Source organism: Aethalodelphis obliquidens, unplaced genomic scaffold (genome assembly GCF_003676395.1).
Source record: "Aethalodelphis obliquidens isolate GAN/ISIS:26980383/991018 unplaced genomic scaffold, ASM367639v1 scaffold3, whole genome shotgun sequence".
Classification (NCBI taxonomy): Eukaryota; Metazoa; Chordata; class Mammalia; order Artiodactyla; family Delphinidae; genus Aethalodelphis; species Aethalodelphis obliquidens.
The window spans coordinates 59049237-59070886 of NW_020837947.1; the positions used below are offsets into that span (position 1 = coordinate 59049237).

The 21650-nt window shown below is 34.4% G+C and overlaps 1 non-coding gene across 1 annotated transcript; it reads right to left on the reverse strand.

Moving 5' to 3' along the window:
* Positions 1–246: 246 nt before the first annotated feature.
* LOC113613380 (U2 spliceosomal RNA) lies at positions 247–431 on the reverse strand. Its single transcript, XR_003430221.1, has one exon. It is a non-coding gene; the product is annotated as a U2 spliceosomal RNA (small nuclear RNA).
* Positions 432–21650: the final 21219 nt, after the last annotated feature.

The window sequence follows — 21650 nt, forward strand, 5'->3', positions numbered from 1 at the left end:
AATATCTTCCTTATGAAACTGAAGAACTTACTTCATCTTCTATGTCAAAGCTGACTTATAAGGTTCTTGAATATGGCAAGATGAATCTTTCGCCACAGCAAATCCATAGAAGGTGTAAATAATGAAAAGGCAAAAGACATGCTACACTCTCTCCATGTCCATATTCCTTACCTATTTCTTATGTTTATCAGCCCTACTGAAGACATTTTCTATGGTGGACTTCCAATTTTATATTAATATAAGAATGTTGTTTTGCAAAATTGTAATTGGTCTGTCAAAAACACTTGCTAGGTAATAAACCTGAAAAATGGCAATATCTCCCAGGATCTCTACTTTCTTTAGAAATTGGAATACTAAAGGAAGGCAAAAAGCAAGTGCATATCCTTACTAATATACTACACTTGATCTTAGCCAAAAGGCTGAGAAGGGATTATCCTTACTAATATTCACAACAGATGGTGGGTGGTGAGAAACAATGGTGGGGATAAGAAGAATCTTGAAACTAAAATTGTCCTTGAGATAAAAGGCATTGAGCTCCTTTTGAAAAGCAATGATGATATATTATCTAAAAACATCATTATTCAATTTTTGGAGTTGACTAAGTAACGGGTATGCAGCAAACTTTTGAAGACCAATCCCTTAATAAAACTGTATTTATCAAAATAAAAGTAAAAGTCTTCCGTAGGAGTAATAATCAGCACAGTGTCCTAAAGTAATGGAAATTTTATCCTTTGTAGCCTTAAATCCAGGATCGTCCTCTCCTCTTATGAATAGCCTCCTTCTTCAATTACTTCCTTTATAATATCCAGAAAAGTAATAGTTGCAACAGTAAAAGCAGAGACAGCAACTTCCTTCACCATAAACCTTTTTCCCCTATGAGTTTCTCCATCTTCCACACCATCTTTGATTGGCAGCAAAGTTGTTATATTTCCAATTTTCAGTTGATCATCAAGGCTTTTGTCCCACTCTACATGAATTAAAAACATACCTGATAAGACGTTTTGAGACTTCGACCTGAAAAGAGACTTCCTGAATATAAGAATTGAGCAGTTTTCTTTTCCCAAGATATCAGGAAGCACTAGGAATCCTTATGTTGCAATCAAATTTACAATATCCATTCACTCATTTCTTCATTTGTTAATAAAGTACTATTTGTTAAGTAATATAAGAATACCTACAAGATAACCTAAGTACTTATTTAAAGTGCTATCAGGAGAAGGTTCAAGATGGCGGCATAGGAAAATCCTGAACTCACCTCCTCCCCCAAACACAATAAATCTACAATTACATATAAAATAATTCCTTCAAAAAGGGACCTGAAAACTGGATGAAGAGTGCCTCCAAAACAAAGATCAAGACAGGTAGGAGAGGCAGAGACATGGTATCACCAAGGGGAAAAAAAAAACACCCCAGCAGCAGTGATCCACAATTGGGAAGGGTTACAAAGGTATGGATCTTCTCCCTGAGGAGCGAGGAATTTGAGCTCCACATCAGGTACCCCAACCCCTAAGTCTTGTACAGGAGAGATGCGCCCCTAAAACCTGGCATTGTAAACCAAACCGACAGGGAATATGCCCAGAAAAACTATAGAACTGCAGGGAATGGAAAACCCGCTCTTAAAAATCTAGTGCATAGACTCACTCAACCTGAAAACCAGCACAAAAACATCAGACTGAATAGTGCATAGACCGTAGGTGAAGGGCACACACTAACCTTAAAGCAACTACCAGAGAGGGAAGAATCAGTTGGGATGCTCCCCAAGGACTAAGACACTGGCAGGCACAATTTTTGCACTTTCAGGCTACCTTGCCAATGCCAGTGCTGGTGGGTGCCATTCTGGAATTCTCCTTCTAACCCCGCCTCCAATGGGCACACCTGATGAGAGTTACACCCATCCCTCAGCTTTGCCCAGGCCTCACAGCTGGCCAGGGCATGCCACATCAACAAGCATGGCCCTCCCACAACAGGAAGGCATATGCAGCCTACAATGGGGACACCCCTTGAGTACCTGGCTCTGGTGGCCAGGTGGGATTGTGCTTCTGAGTCCCACAGGACATCTCCTACATAAGGCCACTCTTTCATGACTGGGAGAGGTAGCTGATTTACCTAATACATAGAAATAAACACAGACATTTAGGCAAAATAAGGAAGCAGAGGTATATGTTCCAAATGAAAGAACAAGACAAAACCCCAGAAAAAGAACTACAGGAAATGGAGATAAGCAGTCTACCTAATAAAGAGCTCAAAGTAATGGTCATAGAGATGTTCCCTAAACTCAAGAGAAGAATAGATGAACAAAATGAGAACTTCAACAAAGAGACGGAAAAAAAGAAAGTACAAAACAGAAGTCATAATTTACTAGAGGTCTTGTAGCAGACAGGATGAGGTAGAACAATGAATCAGTGAGGTGGAAGAAAAAGCAATGAAACTCACCCAGACAGAACGGCATAATTAAAAAAGGATTTAAAAAATTGAAGATACCTTAAGGGAGCTTTTTGGACATCAAGTGGAATAACATTCTCATTATACCTTCTTCCCAGAAGGTGAAGAGAGAGATAAAGGGCCAGAAAAACTACTGGAAGAAATAGTGGCTAAAAACTTCTCTAATCTGGGGAAGGGAACAGACATCCAGGTCCAGGAAGCCCCAAATTATTCCAAATAAGATGAATCCAAAGAGACACACACCAAGGCACATTATAATTAAAATGGTAATGGCAAGGATAAAGAGAGAATCCTAAAAGCACAAAGAGAAAAACAACTTGTTATATTCAAGGGAAAGCCCATAAGGGTCATCAGCAGATTTTTCAGAAGTGAGTGGCAAGACATATTCAAAGTGCTGAAAGAAAAAAACTTCCAAACAAGAATTCTCTACTTAGCAAGGTTATCACTCAGGAGAAATTAAAAGTTTTGTAGATAAGCAAAAACTAAAGGAGTTTACCACCACTAAACCAGACCTAAAAGAAATGTTAAAGGAGCTTCTTTAAGCTGAAAAGAAATGAACTAATAATAAGAAAACATACAAAAGTAAAAATCTCATTAGGAAAGGTAAATATATAATAAAGATAGAATGGATCAACCACTTGTAAAGCAAGCATGAAGGTTAAAAGACAAAAGTAGTAAAATTAACTTAAATTACAATAATTAGTTAAGGGATGCATATAATAAAAAGATGTAAAATGTGTCATCAACAGTATAAAATACAGGGGGGAAATAAAAAGATAAAAGTTTTGTGATGTGTTCCAATTTAAGTTGCTACCAACTTAAAAGAGACTGCTATTTATATAGAATATTATATGTTAACCTCAGTAACTATCAGGAAAAACCTTAATTACCCAAAGTAAAATGAGAATGGAATCTAAATATAACACTAAAGAAAACCACCAAAACACGAGGGAAGAGTGAAAGAGAAGAAAGAAAAAGAGAGGAACTACAAAGACAGCCAGGAAACAGATATATGCATCCTTATATTCATAGCAGCATTATTTACAATAGCCAATATATAGAAATGACCTAAGTGTTCAAAATGGATGAATGAATAAAGAAGAGGTGATATATAAATATATATATATATATATATATATATATATATATATATATATATGTGTATATATATATATAGTGGACTATTACTCAGCCATAAAAAGAATGAAATATTGCCATTTTCAATGTCATGGATAGACCTCGAGGGTATTATGTTAAGTGAAATAAGTCAGACAGAGAAAGACAAATACAATATGATTTAGCTCATATGTGAAACCTAAACAAACAAACAATATAAGACAAAAACAAACTCACAGATACAGAGAAGATTGGTTAGTTTTTATCAGAGGGGAAGAGGATTGGGGGTGGATGGGAAAATGGATATAGGGGGTCAATTGAATGGTGATGGATGGTAACTAGACTTGTGGTGGTGATTACTTTGTGGTGTATACAGATGTCTAATGATGATGTTGTACACTTGAAACTTCTATATTTTAAGAAAAAGTGCCTTCAAAGTAGGATCACCAAAAATATGAGAAAAATTCTAATGTTTACTAAGTTATTCACTCAAAAAAGTCATCATGATAAAGATCAGCTTATACGTCAAACTTATTTTTCAGTTTCATATATATTTTAAACTTAATGTTTGTTGGAGAAGGGCTCTACAATCTTATCAATGCTTAGGGCCTCTAGAGTCTTTATCTAGACATGCAGATGCCACACAAGGAGTTGAGTTAATGCTATGAATCAGATAGGTGAGGTCCCTGTCATGAAAAAAAAAAAAGATTACAGATTGTGATAAATAGCAGCAGATAGTAATGGAGGATGAGGAACTTGCCTTAGATTCAGTGGTTATGAAGGCATCTCTGAGAACATGACTTTCAAATTGATAACTAAAGGATGATAATAAACTTGCCTTTCAAAAATATGGGGCAATAGCAATCCAGCAGTTGTAGGAGCCAGGTGAAAGTCCAGTGAATGAAAGGGGCTTGAAATAAAAAAGAAAACAGAACAATATAATCAAGCACACAGACTGATTGTGGAAAGGGTCAAGATGAGTTTGGAAAGGAAGGCAGAAGAACAAATGAAGACTCATGAATTAAATAAAGCTGTGATAAGTAGTTCCAATGTCATTGCACTAGAAATGGAAAATATTAAAGGAATTTAGTAGGAAAGTCAAAGTGACATGATCTATGTTCTTAAGAAATTCTTCTGGCTGCTGAGTGTAGATTTGAGAAGTAATACAGATGAGGATCCTCAATCTCTGATTTGAAAAACGGAGTGGATGATTGTTTCTTAAGAAACAATGAAACTCCTGAGATTGGGAGGCTAAAGGAGGAACATAAATGAAATAGGTAACAAAACACAAAACATTTTTTTGGATATATCAAGTTTGAGATTTTTATGAGACATTAAAGAAGACATATCAAGTAGGCAGTTTGGATATAGAAGTCTTGGAACTTAAAGATGTCAGAGCTTAAAATATAAACTTGGGCGCCCACAGCATATACAATGTATTTAAAACCAAAGGTTTACAGGAGATCATCTAAGAAGTGGGTAGAGACAAAGAGGAGAAAAAGGATCCAGGACAATCTCAGGTACTCCATTATGTACCAGCAAAGACAAGACACTGATTACTAAGATAGAAGAGGCAGAAGAAATGAAGTTAAATGAGGCGAGGTTTCAAGAATAAAGGAGTGGCCAAATGTTGCTCTATGCTTAAAGAAAATAAGAGGTAAGAACTGTCTGTTAGACTTGGCTAATGGACCACGGCGGTCACTGGTATTAGAGAGAAGAGCAGTTATAGTGTCATAGTTAAGGTGGAAATCAGAAGTAGGGATGGTGTTAGATAATGAATTGTGGATGAGAAAGTAAAGATAGCTACAATTCCTCACATTGTAGCTCTGTTATTTCAGAGCAAGATACATGTAAATGAAACTACAAACTAAATAGGAAAGTCACATTACTGCAAAATATTAAATAATGGCATAAAGTGGGGGGTACCTATTTTATACACCTAGGCTACCCAGTCCTACACGGTACTCTAGGTTGATTTTTAAGGATTACAAAATGCAAGAGTGCAAAAAGAACTTAATTTATTTGATATATTTTTCAGATAATCGTTCTTCATTCTGCTGCCCATTTATGGATGAGTAAACAAACAAACAAAAAGTACCTATAAGTTATTTATGTGAAAAAAGTATTTGAAACAGAAAGAAGAAAATATAGTGTGACATTTAAGATGAAGAATATATTAACCAATAATATAAAATTTTACATAATAAGCACTGAACACAGAAAAATAAAAATATGGGCTCCATATTTTAAGAAGAGAAAAGAAGAGAAAACAGACTGAATAAAAATGGAGAGAGCTAAGGAAATATTTTAAGGAGAGAAATTATGTCATAAAAATGTTAAAATTATTAGAAATAGTCAAATGAAGAATCAACCAAATTGAAAAGTGAACCTAAGATGTGGAGAACAAGCTTGAGAAAAGCACAGGCAAATATAAATTGACAAAATCAGTCCCAAAGGAAAGTATACAGTTAAACCCAACAAATACCGAATTTGGATTTCTGAAGAAGAGAATGAAATAGAAAATATGTTCAACTGCATAACAAGTGCAAGGCTGTTTTATAAGTATGGGGTCTTCTAATTATGCAACCGTGCTTTCACCTTTCTTTCCAAAAATTTGTTTGTAGCTTCAGGTGAGAAGAGAATATTAAAATGTGGCTGGATATAATTAGGTAACAAGAACAGGCTGTACTTTTATAGTTCAAGAAAGGGTTATTTGAAAAGCAGTTGATTTCTCCCTCTTTTTCAGTTTTTTTTAATGAAATGTTAAAATTAATCAAATTTAAAATTTAAATATAATTAAGCCAGTAACTACCATGTTGTATCCTGTCTTTATTGCTGGATTAATATTAACTATTGCTAATATCTAAATCTAAGATGATATGGTCTAAAACTGGAAGTGCTAATAGACTTTTGTTATTGAGAATATTAGGGAGGAAGTAAATAGTAGACCTATGTATTTGGATAGTAACTGAAGATGACAAACTACATTCAACCTTCAGAGAAGCACTGCAATTCTCTTTCACCAGAAATAATGGCTGAGAGGGGAAAAAAAGCAAAAACAAATATAAAATATAATAACACAAACAAATTTCTCCTCTTTAGACAGGCAAAGGCTGCTAATAAATCATGTCTGTTTTAAATGAAAAAAAATTTTTTAGAAACTATGAATCATCAAAATTGACTCAAGAAAAACTAAATAAACCAATAACAATGGAAGAAATTAAGAAAGTTGTCAACCATATCTCAGAAATTTTTTGGCAAATATTGTTATAATTCCTCTAAATCTAAGAAGCAAAACTTTCTAATTACTGTGAAGTTTATATGCCTCTAATATTAAAGCCTTATAAAAATAAGTAATGGTATAGAAATTTATTATTTTAATTATAGAGTCCAAGTTCTTAAATAATATAATAGCATATAAAATCAAATCATATATTAAAATATAATCCAAAATAAATTAAAAAATAATTCCAGCAATTCAAGGACTGTTCATCATTCCTCAATAGGTCAGATTGTAAAACCATACAGTCATCTCAAAAGAGGTCTAAAATGCATTAGTTAAAATTCAAGATCCATCCTAGACTTTTTTAGAAAAAAATGAATGTTATTTAAAAAGCAATAAGAATCAGCATTATGCTGAATTCATAATAACCAGAAATAAGAAAAAAATTACACCTTCATACATTTTACACAAAGCTATCAAAGCAACTCAACATGAACATAAAAACAACAACAGAATATACAAGTACTGAAAATAAGGTCAAATGATTATCATTAGCAAATAAGAGTTTTGCTATCTAGAAAAAATAAGAGGGCTTCCCTGGTGGCGCAGTGGTTGAGAGTCCGCCTGCTGATGCAGGAGACACGGATTCGTGCCCCAGTCCGGGAAGATCCCACATGCTGCGGAGCGGCTGGGCCCGTGAGCTATGGCCGCTGAGCCAGCGCGTCCGGAGCCTGTGCTCCGCAATAGGAGAGGCCACAACAGTGAGAGGCCCGTGTACCGCAAAAAAAAAATTAAAATTAAAATTAAAAAAATAAATAAATAAAGTAGGGACACAGTTGAATGGGAAATTGAGTAAGAGGTATTTGCCATGGCCTTTGTGGTAAGTACCGCCAAAAATATATATATATATATTATAAGTTAAACATATTTATTTCAGTGTTAATGGAAATGTAATTAAAAAGAAATGTAAGAAAATGGAATTAAAATACATGTATTGATTAAAATACATTCTTGCACATGAAATATTAGATAGCAGTTAAGTTACCTTGTAGAACAACACTTATACAGTGTAACAGTAAATGAAAAAGTCAGGTTAAAAAGAAGACATGATTTTATTTTTCTAACTGGAGTGCTTGAATGATAGTCTTTATTTATTTTAATGATACATTAGATTCTGTATAATTAGCAACTATTTATGAAGAAGCAATAATTACATACTTTTATTTTTAAAAAAGCATTCCAATCAGGGTTAACCACTTACACCACATGTGATCTTGGGCAAATCAATTAACCTCATAGAGTCTCAGTTCCTTCAACTAATAATTAAAAAAAAAAAAAAAAAATGGCTGTACTGCTTGTCTGTTATATGTAATAATATTTGTGTAATACATATTGTGTTTTGAGGATTAATTAGTAGAAAATATCCTCCTATTTAATTCTATTAAGAAATATCTGATGTGAAAAATAAGAACATTAAAAATGGGGGATATGGAATATAGCAAATATCTTATAATTACTATAAATTTAAAAATTGTGAACCACTATGTTGTACACCTGAAATTTATATAATGTTGTAAATCAAATATACTTCAAAAAAATAAAATGGTAAAAAAAATAAAAATAAAATATGGGGATATATAATCTGAAAGTGATTTTTCTATGTTAACTAGACTATTGTAAATTTTGGAAAAGTGGCCTGTATTAAGGTAAATAGAAGTGTGGGGGTGTTCATAAAAGCTTTATGGACTTTTCTGAGTTACTTCAAGACAAATTGCAAAATTCTTTTTATAAAAAATCTAAATAAACCTAATATCATTCAACATTAACATTAAAATCCAGACAAGGCATACAACTGAATTCAGGTGGATGGGGCTGTTAGGAAGATAAATATATAGCTTTAAGCTTTATCAACTTCAAAAAGTTGAAAATCCTAGTATTATAAAATCAAGTAATGATAAATTTACACACTTACATAAGAAAAGTTTGGTCTTAAAGTCACTTTCATAATGAGACCATTTCATAAACCTTTCCTGTGGATTTCATATCTATAAGATATACATACCTTCATCTGTGACATACATGTTAGAAAACAAATTGTTTAAGAAAGTGGTTTGTTTTTTAATTGCTTTTATGATGAACTGTGAATGTATGGAAAGTCACAAAGATTCCTTAATGGAACCAAAGTTTTTGAGGGTTGGCACAGATTGAGGATGAGAAGGAGTAAAGCAGTGGTCAATCTTACCCAAGAAGACATCATGGTTACTCTTAAAAGGCATTTTAAATACTAACATTTGTACTGACATTATCTGCTTATAGTTTCAATTCCTACAGAATTTTTTTCTAAATTATAGCAGCTTTAAAAAAGTGCATATCTATAAGGTCAGTAAATTTTGATGAATAAGAATAAGAACTTTGCATCTGAGAGATCCTAGCTTTCCCTCACTGAGATAGCTGGCAATTTCTCTAAACACTAGGTTCCTCATTTGTAAGATGGGTAACATAAGAGACTTGCTACATATGGTTGTTTGTAGAATTAAATAAGATGATACTTGTTGAGCCAAAACTAAGCCTGGCACAGAAGAAACAGCAGTACTTGTTAAATATTTTTAGCAATATCAATATCAGTAATACTTATGTGACCTCCTTTGGTTCTATAACTGTTTCTGAAAAAGCGTGGTATAGTTTGGAAATAAATATTCTCTGTGTGTGAATCTTGTCAATAGTTTAAATGTGAACTCTATAAGGAAAAGCCACTGTATTGATTAGTAGTTCTTCTTATTTCAGGGCTATTTTAAGTATCACTTTAAACTTTGGTAGTAAAAGCTGCAAAGTACTAAGTAAGTGTAAAGTATTAGTAACAAATGAAAAACCTGAAAACTACAATAATATACAAATAAAATATTGTTTAATGAGTGTTTCAGATAAATAAATTGGTCAGAAACAAATTCTTCAAATTTCAAACGGTATTTAACTCAGATTAGAAGTAGAAAACTGAAAACAATGTGATCTAAAAAGATCACAAGTTTTAACAAGTTTATTATTATATAAATAGAGCCTCTTAAAATGTTTAGTAATAATTTTAATTTGTGTCGTAGTATTTTTTTTTTTTTTTTTTTTTGCGGTACGCGAGCCCCTCACTGTTGTGGCCTCTCACTGCTGTGGCCTCTCCCGCTGCGGAGCACAGGCTCCAGACGCGCAGGCTCAGCGGCCATGGCTCACGGGCCCAGCCGCTCCGCAGCATGTGGGATCTTCCCGGACCGGGGCACGAATCCGTGTCCCCTGCATCGGCAGGCGGACTCTCAACCACTGCGCCACCAGGGAAGCCCTTCTTTTTTTAATATATATATCCATTCTTATTCAGATTCTTTTCCCATATAGGTTATTACAGAACATTGAGTAGAGTTCCCTGTGCTATACTGTAGCTCCTTGTTAGTTATCTATTTTATATATGGTAGGGTGCATATGTGAATCTCAAACTCCTAATTTATCACTTCCCCCCACGTTTCCCCTTTGATAATCATAAGTTTGATTTCTAGATCTGTGAGTCTGTTCCTGTTTAGTTCAAATTAGTTCAAATTTTCAAACTATTTGCTTCTGTTACAGCAATTTTTCATATTATTTTTTCTACTACTACCAAACTCTCAAGAAAAAAAACCATATAAACTCATCAAACAATGAAGTATTTTCTTTGGCTCTACTCCTGAAAACTCAAATCAGTTTCTTTGAATCATAACCTCTAAAGTCCTGAAATGTCTTGCAACACTTACATATTGAAAGTTTACAAGTAGTGGAAAAGATTAATCTATAAATATATTATATGGCTTTCACATTATCCACATATTACTAACAAATATGAAAATGGAGCTTTGACAAAATTCTGACTACAAGTCAAATACATATAAATTTGATTTAACATATGTGTGAGACCCAGAATTGTAGCTATGAAGAATATATTATCATGTAAAATAAGTATCACATATATAGTGTTTAAGACTTTCTTAAACACAGCAGATAAAAATAGACAATTGATTCTACCACATAAATTATATGTGAATGCTGGATAAATTTAAACCTTTATGGAAACTTGATAGATTGACTACATAATAGTTAAAAATTTTCCTTCAAAAATACAATCTCTATAATGTAAAATAAAAGAAAAATAACATACATCCTACATATATAGCAAGCAAAGGGTTAGTACTTTCATATATTGAAAGCAATTAATAGTCAATATAAAGTTTAATGCTCCAGTAGCAAAACAAATATCAGACAAGAGTAAGAAACTCTCAATGAAAATAATGGAAAAGTCATACTAACCAAAGCCATCTATAGATTAAATGCAGTCCCTATCAATACTCCAATGGCACTTTTTTATAAAAGTAAAAGAAAAAAATTCTAGAATTTGTATGGATCCAAAAAAGACCCCAAATAGCCAAAGGATTCCTGGGAAAGATAAACAAAGCTGGAGGCATCACACTTCCTGATTTCAAGCTAGAGTAATCAAGACAGTATGGTACAGGCATAAAAACAGACACATAGAGTACTGATACATGTATATGTATAAATGAATCACTTTGTTGTACACAATATTGTTAATCAACTATACTCCAATATAAAATAAAAAGCTAAAAAAATAAAAATAAGTGTACACATACACACACACACAAAAACAGAGTATGAGCAGAGCTATACAGTAGGTTCTTATTAGTTTTCCATTTTATATATAGTAGTGTGTATATGTCAATCCCAGTCTCCCAATTTATCCCTTCCCCCCACCCCACTTTCCCCACTGGTAACCTTAAGTTTGTTTTCTACATCTGTGACTCTATTTCTGTTTTGTAAATAAGTTCATTTGTACCATATTTTTTAGATTCCACATATAAGCGATATCATATAGTATTTGTCTTTGCCTGACTTACTTCACTCAGCATGACAATCTCTAGATCCATCCGTGTTGTTACAAATGGCATTATTTCATTCTTTCTTATGGCTGAGTAATATTCCATTGTATATATGTACCACAACTTCTTTATCCATTCCTCTATCAGTGGACATTTAGGTTGCTTCCATGCCCTGGCTATTGTAAATAGTGCTGCAATGAACGTTGGGGTGGTTTTCAATTATGGTTTTCTCAGGGTATATGCCCAGTAGTGGGATTGCTGGGTCATATGGTAGCTCTATTTTTAGTTTTTTAAGGAACCTCCATACTGTTCTCCATAGTGGCTGTATCAACTTACATTCCCACCAACAGTGCAAGAGGGTTCCCTTTTCTCCACACCCTCTCCAGCCTTATTGTTTGTATATTTTTTTATGATGGCCATTCTGATCTGTGTGAGATGATACCTCACTATAGTTTTCATTTGCATTTCTCTAATAATTAGTGATGTTGAACATTTTTTCATGTGCTTTTTGGCCATCTGTATATCTTCTTTGGAGAAATGTCTATTTAGATCTTCTGCACTATTTTTTTTTTTTTTTTTGCGGTACGTGGGCCTCTCACCGTTGCGGCCTCTCCCGTCGCGGAGCAACAGGCTCCGGACGCGCAGGCTCAGCGGCCATGGCTCACGGGCCCAGCCGCTTCGCGGCACGTGGGATTTTCCCGGACCGGGGCACGAACCCACGTCCCCTGCATCGGCAGGCGGACTCTCAACTGCTGCGCCACCAGGGAAGCCCTTCTGCACATTTTTTGACTGGGTTGTTTGTTTTTTTTTGATATAGAGCCTCATGAGCTGTTTGTATATTTTAGAGATTAATCCCTTGTCAGTTGCTTCATTTGCAAATATTTTCTCCCATTCTGTGAGTTGCCTTTTCACTTTTTTATGGTTTCCTTTGCTGTGCAAAAGCTTTTAAGTTAAATTAGGTACCATTTGTTTATTTTTCGGTTTATTTTCATTACTCTAGGAGGTGGATCCAAAAAGATATTGCTGTGATTTAGAACTTGGGGCCAAGAGTCAAAGAGTGTTCTGCCTATGTTTGCTTCTAAGAGTTTTATAGTGTCTGGCCTTACACTTAGGTCTTTAATCCATTTTGAGTTTATTTTTGTGTATGGTGTTAGGGAGTGTTCTAATTTCATTCTTTTACATGTAGCTGTCCAGTTTGCCCAGCCACGCTTCTTGAAGAGACTGTCTTTTCTCGTTGTATGTATATTCTTGCCTGCTTTGTCATAGATTAGGTGACCACAGCTGCTTGGGTCTATCTCTGGACTTTCGAACCTGTTCCACTGACCTATATTTCTGTTCACTCTGTAATGACCTATATGGGGACAGAATCTAAAAGAACAGTGGGTATATGTATATGTATAACTGATTCATTTTGCTGTACAGCAGAAACTAACACAACACTATAAATCAACTCTACTCCAATAAAATTTTTTTTAAATATTTGTTAAAATATTTAAAACTTAGTGTTGATTATAAATGTATGGGAAAATTTTAAAAATAAAGCTAATATTTATTTAGCACACTATAATTTAAAACAAACAAAACAAAACACAAAAAACCAGACACACACACCAATTGAACAGAATCACCAGCCCAGAAATAAACCCATGAATGTATGACCAACTATTATTTGACAAGGGAGCCAAGAATACTCAGTAGAGAAAAGACAGTCTCTTCAATAAGTGGTGCTGGGAAAATTGGGTACTCACAAATAAAGGAACGAAACTGGACCCCTATCTTTCACCACTCACAAAAATTAACTCAAAATGGATTAAAGACTTAAATGTAAGACTGTAAAACATAAAACTCTTAAAAGAAAATATAGGGAATAAACCTCCTTGATGTACGTAATATTTTTGAAAGAAATAATGACACTGATTAATGTCATTAATGTGGTTCTATTTGGTGGTAAAAATGAAGAAACACACTTCATACATATGTTTGCATGAGCAAATAGAAAGCTACAGCAGCTTGTTGACCTCAGTTTCTTTAGGAGGGGAGTTGGGGCAGATACACTTGGAAGAGACCCATGACCAGGTGGGTAATGACCATATTCTGTTATACTTAGTACAAAGACAATATGTTAAATATCTTAAAGCATATTTTAAAAATTATCTTAAGCCCGTCTGGCAAGACATGTCAAGAGCCTTAAAAATGTTTTCTCTTGATGCAATAATTTCTCTATTAATAATTTTTCTTAATAAATAATTATAGGTGTTTCCAAGATTTATGTACAAGAATGTTAATTGCAGGACTATTTATAAGAGCAAAAATTTTGAGCTAATGTTCCATCAACAAGGAGCTAGCTAGATATATTAAATAAAAACTTATTTACATATACAAGTGTAAATAAATGTTATTGATATACACAAGTGTATAATATAAATATACAATATATTTCTATGTATCTATATAATATATAATATACACATATATTTCTATGAAGATATTAAAAGCCATGTAGACATTTTTTAGAGAAAATATGAAATCTTTTGCTCTACATGCTACAAACATCTTCCCAGTTTGTCACTGCTTTCCATTCCTTTCGTGATACATTTACTATACTTTAACCTATATGAAAAGATACTAGAATTAACAACACCAAATAATTAACAGTGAGCCAGTAGATATATTTCCCATGATTTTAGCTTCAGATTCATGTTTATATATCCTATAAACCCTCTATCATGAAAACATGTTACATTTATAAGAAAGAAATAAATTATTAAAAAAAAATTTTTAGGTTTATTTTGTGTAATATGTTGTATTTATTTAAACAGTTTGCAAAGAAAAATTCTACATTGACTATAATAGCATATATGTAGACCTAAAATATATACTGTTCAGGAAGTCATGCTTCTCAGAATACTGTAACATAGGATAAGAGATTATATTTATTATTTTTTAGCTAGAAAGTGGAAATAAAATTTGTTAATGATTTGAGCCCTGAACATATATCTGAAAGTTATTAATTGATATTTTCTTTTCTTGATGTATCACTAAGACATATCACATAGAAATGTTAGAGCAGACAGGAATAAAGACGCAGACGTAGAGAATGGACTTGATGACACCGGGAGGGGGAAGGGTAAGCTGGGACGAAGTGAGAGAGTGGCATGGACATATATACACTACCAAATGTAAAATAGATAGCTAGTGGGAAGCAGCCGCATAGCACAGGGAGATCAGCTAGGTGCTTTGTAACCACCTAGAGGGGTGGGATAGGGAGGGTGGGAGGGAGACGCAAGAGGGCTGATTGACTTTGTTATACAGCAGAAACTGACACACCATTGTAAGCAATTTTACTCTAATAAAGATGTTAAAAAATAAACAAATAAAATAAAATCTAAAAAAAATTTAGAGTATATATAATATTTTCAGAAATTCTAGATTGTTAAAGGTGCAATTATTATTAAACACTTTTCAATATTGGTTCTCTCCAACATAATTAAACTTCAATGGATAGATTTTTCTTTAAAATACTTTAATTTCTTGTATTTGTTTTACTTTTAGCTGTCTGAAATGCACATTTCCTTATAAAATAAGTTGGAATATGAGGGGTTGGTTTGGTTTGGTTTGGTTGCTCTCTTATATAAGTAGTTTGAAAATAATTCTGAAATGAAACTTTCACTGTGGTCAAGTTATTCCTATTTTCTTTCCACAGCGCCAGCCATGAAAAAAAAATCCATCGCCTTTTTAACAATCATATTAAAGAGTAAAAAGACCTTTTCAAAAGGTGAGAGATTGCCTTTGGTACTGTTAGTTAAATGTCGTATTTTCCTCAAGAACTAAGAGTCACCTTTATTAATATAGTTGACTACAGTGGCATCTGATTCTGAATTTAGAAAGCCACTAAGTTTTTCATATTTCTTATATAGATAATCTAGCTTGCATATCAAACATGGAAGCTGCCACACTTTTTGCTCTTGACTCCATTAATTTCAAACTTAGTTTAAGACTAATTATAATAGAATTCTTGTGGTTAGAAGTAAAACCCAGCTCTAAACTGTTTAATATAGAAACAGAATTTTATAAAGTTATGAGATATCTCATTGAACCCAAATATAACAATGGGACGGGGCCTGAAGAAAAACTAGATATGAGCAATTTTCTTCTCTGCTTCTCTCTGAGGTTCTGGTTTATTTTTCTTTCTTTCTGTCATTGCTTCTTTATCTCTGGTCCATAGGCCAGGACATATGGTCATATGACTGTTCCTAACAGTCCAGACCCCCAGTAAAAGCATGACATTCTTGGCCCCAAGTTCTAAATCTCCAGGATATGGACTCAGTGTTCCATATCTGGCAAATTGCCCACCACAAACCTGTCAACTGAAGTCACCTGGTTATAAGGTTGATCCTGCTACTGCAATATGGATGGCAGGACTGGGGAAGACACAGACTTAGAAAAAATGGGAAGTTGATAGTCCAACAAAGTAATAGATATCCATTGTACTAGGGCCCTACCTAGTCTATTCTCTACAGAGGCATACCTCATTTTATTGCACTTGATAAATATTGCATTTTTTACAAATTGAAGGTTTGTGTCAACCCTGCAACAAGCAAGTCTATTGGTGCCATTTTTCCAGCAGCATTGTCTTACTTCCTGTCTTTATGTCACATTTGGTAATTCTAGCAATATTTCAAACTTTATCATTATTATTAAATCTGTTATGGTGATCTGTGATCAGTGATCTTTGACATTACTATTGAAATTGTTTGGGGGCACCATGAACCCTGCCCACACAAGATGACAAACTTAATCAATAACTGTTGTGTATGTTCTGACTGCACCACCAAGCAGCTGTTCCCCTGTCTCTCTCCCTCTCCTTGGGCGTCCCTATTCCATGAGACAGGATAATATTGATATTAGGCCAATTAATCACCCTACAATGACCCCTAAGTATTCAAGTGAAAGGAAGTGTCACACAGCTCTCACTTTAAAAACAAAAGCTAGAAATGATTAAGCTTAGTGAGGAAAGGGTATCAAAAGCCAAGAATGAGTCTAAATCTAGGCTTCTTGCACCGAACAGTTAGCCAAGTTTTGAATACAAAAGGAAAGTTCTTAGAGGAAACTAAAAGTGCTACTCCAGTGACCACACAAATGATAAAGTGAAACAGACTTGATGACATGGAGAAAGTTTTAATGGTCTGGTTAGAAAAATCAAACCAACCACAACATTCCCCTAAGCCAAAGCCAAATCCAGAGCAAAGCCCTAACTCTCTTCAATTCTATGAGGGCTGAAAGAGGTAAGGAAGCTGCAGAAGGAAAGTTTGAAGCCAGCAAAGTTTGGTTCATGAGGTTTAAGGAAAGAAGCCATTTCTACAAGATAAAAGTACAAGTGCTGATGTAGAAGTTGCAACAAGTTATTCAGAAGATCTAACTAAGATAATTCATAAAGGTGGCTACACTAAACAAGAGATTTTCAATGTAAATGAACCAGCCTTATGTTGGAAGAATATACTATCTAGGACAGTCATAGCTAGAGAAATCTCAATGCATGGCTTCAAAACTTCAAAGGACAGGTTGACTCTTTTCTTAGGGGCTATTGCAACTGGTGACTTGAAGTTGAAGCCAGTACTCATTTACCATTCCAAAAAATCCTAGGGCCATCAACAGATGAATGGATAAAGAAGATGTGGCACATATATACAATGGAATATTACTCAGCCATAAAAAGAAACGAAATTGAGTTATTTGTAGCAAGGTGGATGGACCTAGAGTCTGTCATACAGAGTGAAGTAAGTCAGGAAGAGAAAAACAAATACTGTATGCTAACACATATATATGGAATCTAAGAAAAAAAAAAAGGTCATGAAGAACCTAGCAGTGAGACGGGAATAAAGACACAGACTTACTAGAGAATGGACTTGGGGATATGAGGGTATCCCCAAGGATATGGGGAGGGGGAAGCGTAAGCTGTGACAAAGTGAGAGAGTGGCATGGACATATATACACTACCAAACATAATATAGATAGATAGCTAGTAGGAAGCAGCCGTATAGCACAGGGAGATCAGCTCAGTAGTTTGTGACCACCTAATGGGGTGGCATAGGGAGGGTGGGAGGGAGGGAGACGCAAGAGGGAAGAGACATGGGAACATATGTATATGTATAACTGATTTACTTTGTTATAAAGCAGAAACTAACACACCATTGTAAAGCAATTATACTCCAATAAAGATATTTTTAAAAAGTTACTTTTAATTTCTATAAAATATATTAATTCTGGTCAGTTTCTTTACTCTTTCTCCAGTGCCAATTATGCCCGTCCATGCCTCATTCAATCTCTCTTCCTTGCTAGTCACCCGTGGTATGTGGTACAACCAAAGATAAATCGTTATAACAAGTGATACTATCATCTGAAACTCTCCCTTAAGCCCTAAAATATCCTGGATTCCTTATCAAAACCTTTGGCTAGGTTACCTATGTGGTACAGCTAAGCCAACAGAGTTCACCTTATATGTCCTCAAACTTACAAAACATATAACCAAATTTACAGCATCACTAACCCATCTATCACATAAGTGAAGGTGATTTTGAGTCTTATATGTTCCCACATTTCTAATTCACAAAATGACAACTCTAGTGTGTCATTGAAGAGAAGGATATAATCAAGAAGAATTAGATTTTGGAACCTACTACCACTTATTGCCACATCCACATACCCTAAGACATCGGTATGCTATTCACAAGTTTATTTCAGAGGCTCAGAGTTACAGATTTCAATTCCAGTTCCGCTATGTAATGTAATCTTGGCCAAGTTACTTAACCTTTCTGAACCAATAATCTTATCTACAAAAAGAGACTTGTTATATCTACCTCAAAGTGTTGTAAAGATTAAATAGGATAATGTATACAATGCTACAAGTATAGTTTGTCTTATTAATAAATACTAGTTTTCATAGCGTTCAACCCAATAACATTCTAGGACCAGAAGCTCAGGCTGGCCCTGGAATGACAGATGCAGCCAGGCTAACTGGCGGGATGCAGAAAGTCAGCCTCCATGAGATCTGTTTCATACTTGGAAGAGGTAGCATCATCTCTCTTGGCCTGAAGAAGCTGCTGATTATCACAATCTCCCTTCCCTTTACCCTACACTCTGTCTTGAGGCATGCTGGCATAACTTCAGAGCTGAGGTTTGAGGGACCTCAGCTCTGTAGTTATGGTTGCCTATCAGATAATTAAAGGTGATAAAAATTAGGACAACAAAAAGATCCTAAAACAGTAAGCCAAAACGATGATACATTATAATGGTAGAAGTATAAATGCTTTATTTAATTTTTCTGTTTTCCAAACTTTCTTCGTGTGATTCTATTACTTTCAGGATGAAAAATGTATTTTATTTACACTTGAAATAACCGTGAAAAAAAAAAAAACAGTAGTTTTAAAGGCTGGTTATTATAGTAGCATTTAAATTAGAAAAAAACTATAAAAAGCCTAAATGCCCATCTAAAGAAATGGATAAAATATGTGTTGGTAGCATCATCAAATAAATTATTATGCAAATTTTTGAAAGTGACAATATGGATTTACATTCATTTAAATAAGATGAAATTCTTAAAAATAGATTATGTATCAGTGTGATAAAATAAAAAAAAGGTATGTGATGTAAATGGGAAGACATAAAAAAGTTTGTAATATGTATGATTAAATCAAATAATGCTATTAACAATTTGAAAATTTTAAAAAATGGTGAACTTTGGCCTCATGTCTGCCTTAATCCTCCCTTCTTTTTGGTACCAGTGAACCCTTCTGTTTGGTACTGGTGAACACAACATGGCTGCTGCCTCACCTCCCACCTCTTTTTCCAATCCACCTTGTCTTAATGACCATGATTTCAGCTCACCCCCAATCCAGACTGCTTCAGCATCTGGTCTCTGACCCCAGATGCTCTAGCAGAACATTGCCTACCTATATTTCTGCATCTACCTGCCTGAAGGTATCCCAGACTTACCTGCCTTCCTGACTCAGTCCCAGGCATGTCCTGCTGGAGAAGTGCTGGCCAGAGCCTTCCCCCTAGGCACACTCAGCACACCTGGTAGCATGCACTTTGCTTTTAAAGATTTTATTATTATTATTATTGCCACTTTTTAGTTACATGGTGCAAATTCATCGATTCAGTTTCAATTATTTAGATGAAATATATCTCTGTTATAATATTATACCAAATTTGTTTTTCTAAAGTATTCTTTATTATGCCTTAGTTTCTCAAGAAATAATATCATAATCAGATTAATCTGTTCCTTCCTTTTTATAAAAAGTGCCTTTTTCTTGTAGTGTTTGCAGAAGATACATTTATGGCATTAGAACTACTCTGTTTCTTTCTTTCAAATTAAATGATATTCCTGAGACTGAATAAATCTTCATGAATAAGCACTACTGATGTTAAAATACACAAATGGACATATAATAAAATACATATTTTATAAAGCTGACAATGACTCTGGTTTCTCTTACTCTGTAACTCTGTAAAGAACTTAGTTTTGTTATCAATGTCCCCTAGTTGATTTTGCAATGACAGAGCACACTCGGGCCCTTATTGCTACTCTTGAATCTGCTGGGATAAGCAAATTAAAGCTGCCCTTGAAGGACTTCCTGAGCATCCTTGATTTTGGGGTGTACTCCACTTCTTCTCTATGAACCTGCCTATATATAAGGGTGAGAGGCTTTAACTCTGCAACACCCTGTATGGCAAGGGAGCCATCCTTTTCTTCTCTATGAAGTCTTAGTCAATGCAAAACTACATTAAAACTTGCTTGTGCTTTATCAATATTCTTTTGTCTCAGTAAAGTTTCATTTACCTGGAGGGGAAAAGAAAAAAGTGTCTGTCTCCAATTATGAAACTGACCCCTCATTTGGCATACAAAGACTGAAATCTAAATTTAAAAAATTGGGAAATTTGATGGTAATTTGTTGTATGAGGAGAAAAATATGACAGATACAGTCCTGAATGTTTTATATAATTTGTTTTACTAAAATTCCACAATAAGACTGTGGGGAAAGCATTATTATACCCATTTCACAAATAATATCATACGGTAAGTGAGAAGGAAAGATGGAATTTGAACCCCAGGCTGTTGACTCAAGAATTTATACCCTTTCCAACCACTATTCTCCCTGTAATTACATAAACAAATTTGCTTTCAGATTTCCTTCATATTTTGACCACCTATTCTAAGAGACTGAACTCCTTTCCTTTATTTGAATTTGACTTGTCAAATCAGTCAGCTAACTTCAGGTACTCGGTGGATGCTATCATAGGCTAATTGAGGATCAGACTCCATTGGTAAACATGTCACCTGATCATCTCCACTATCACCATAATGAGAATGACCACTCTTTGAGCACCTACTGTGTGATAACATTTTATCATGAAATTAGCATACACTGTTTTATTTAATCCTCAAAGTAATCCCCAAATCGGGAATTGTAAACCACAGATTACTACTTGTATCAGTCAGGGTTCTCCAGAAAAACAGAGCCAATAGGATAAAGAGAGAGAGAGAGAAAGGGAGAAAGAGAGAGATTATATGGAATTAGCTCACGGCAATGTGGGAGTTAGCAAATCCGTAGGGCAAACAGGCAGGCTAGAAACTGATGTGTGATTTTTATATAACAGTCCTGAGGCAGAATTCCTGCTACAGGAAACCTCAGTTTTTTACACTTAAGGCCTTCAACTAGTTGGATGAGGCCCAGGCCCACCACCCACATTATCAAGGGTAATTTCCTTTACTTAAAATCAACTGATTTACAGAAAAAAAAAGTCATATAAATTTGTTTAAAATTAAACTCAGACTTAAACAATAAATAAATAATCAACTGATTGTAGAAGTTAATCACATGTACAAAGTGCCCTCAGAACAACATCTAGACTAATGGTTGGCCAAACACCTGGATACCACAGCCTAACCAAGCTGACACATATAATTA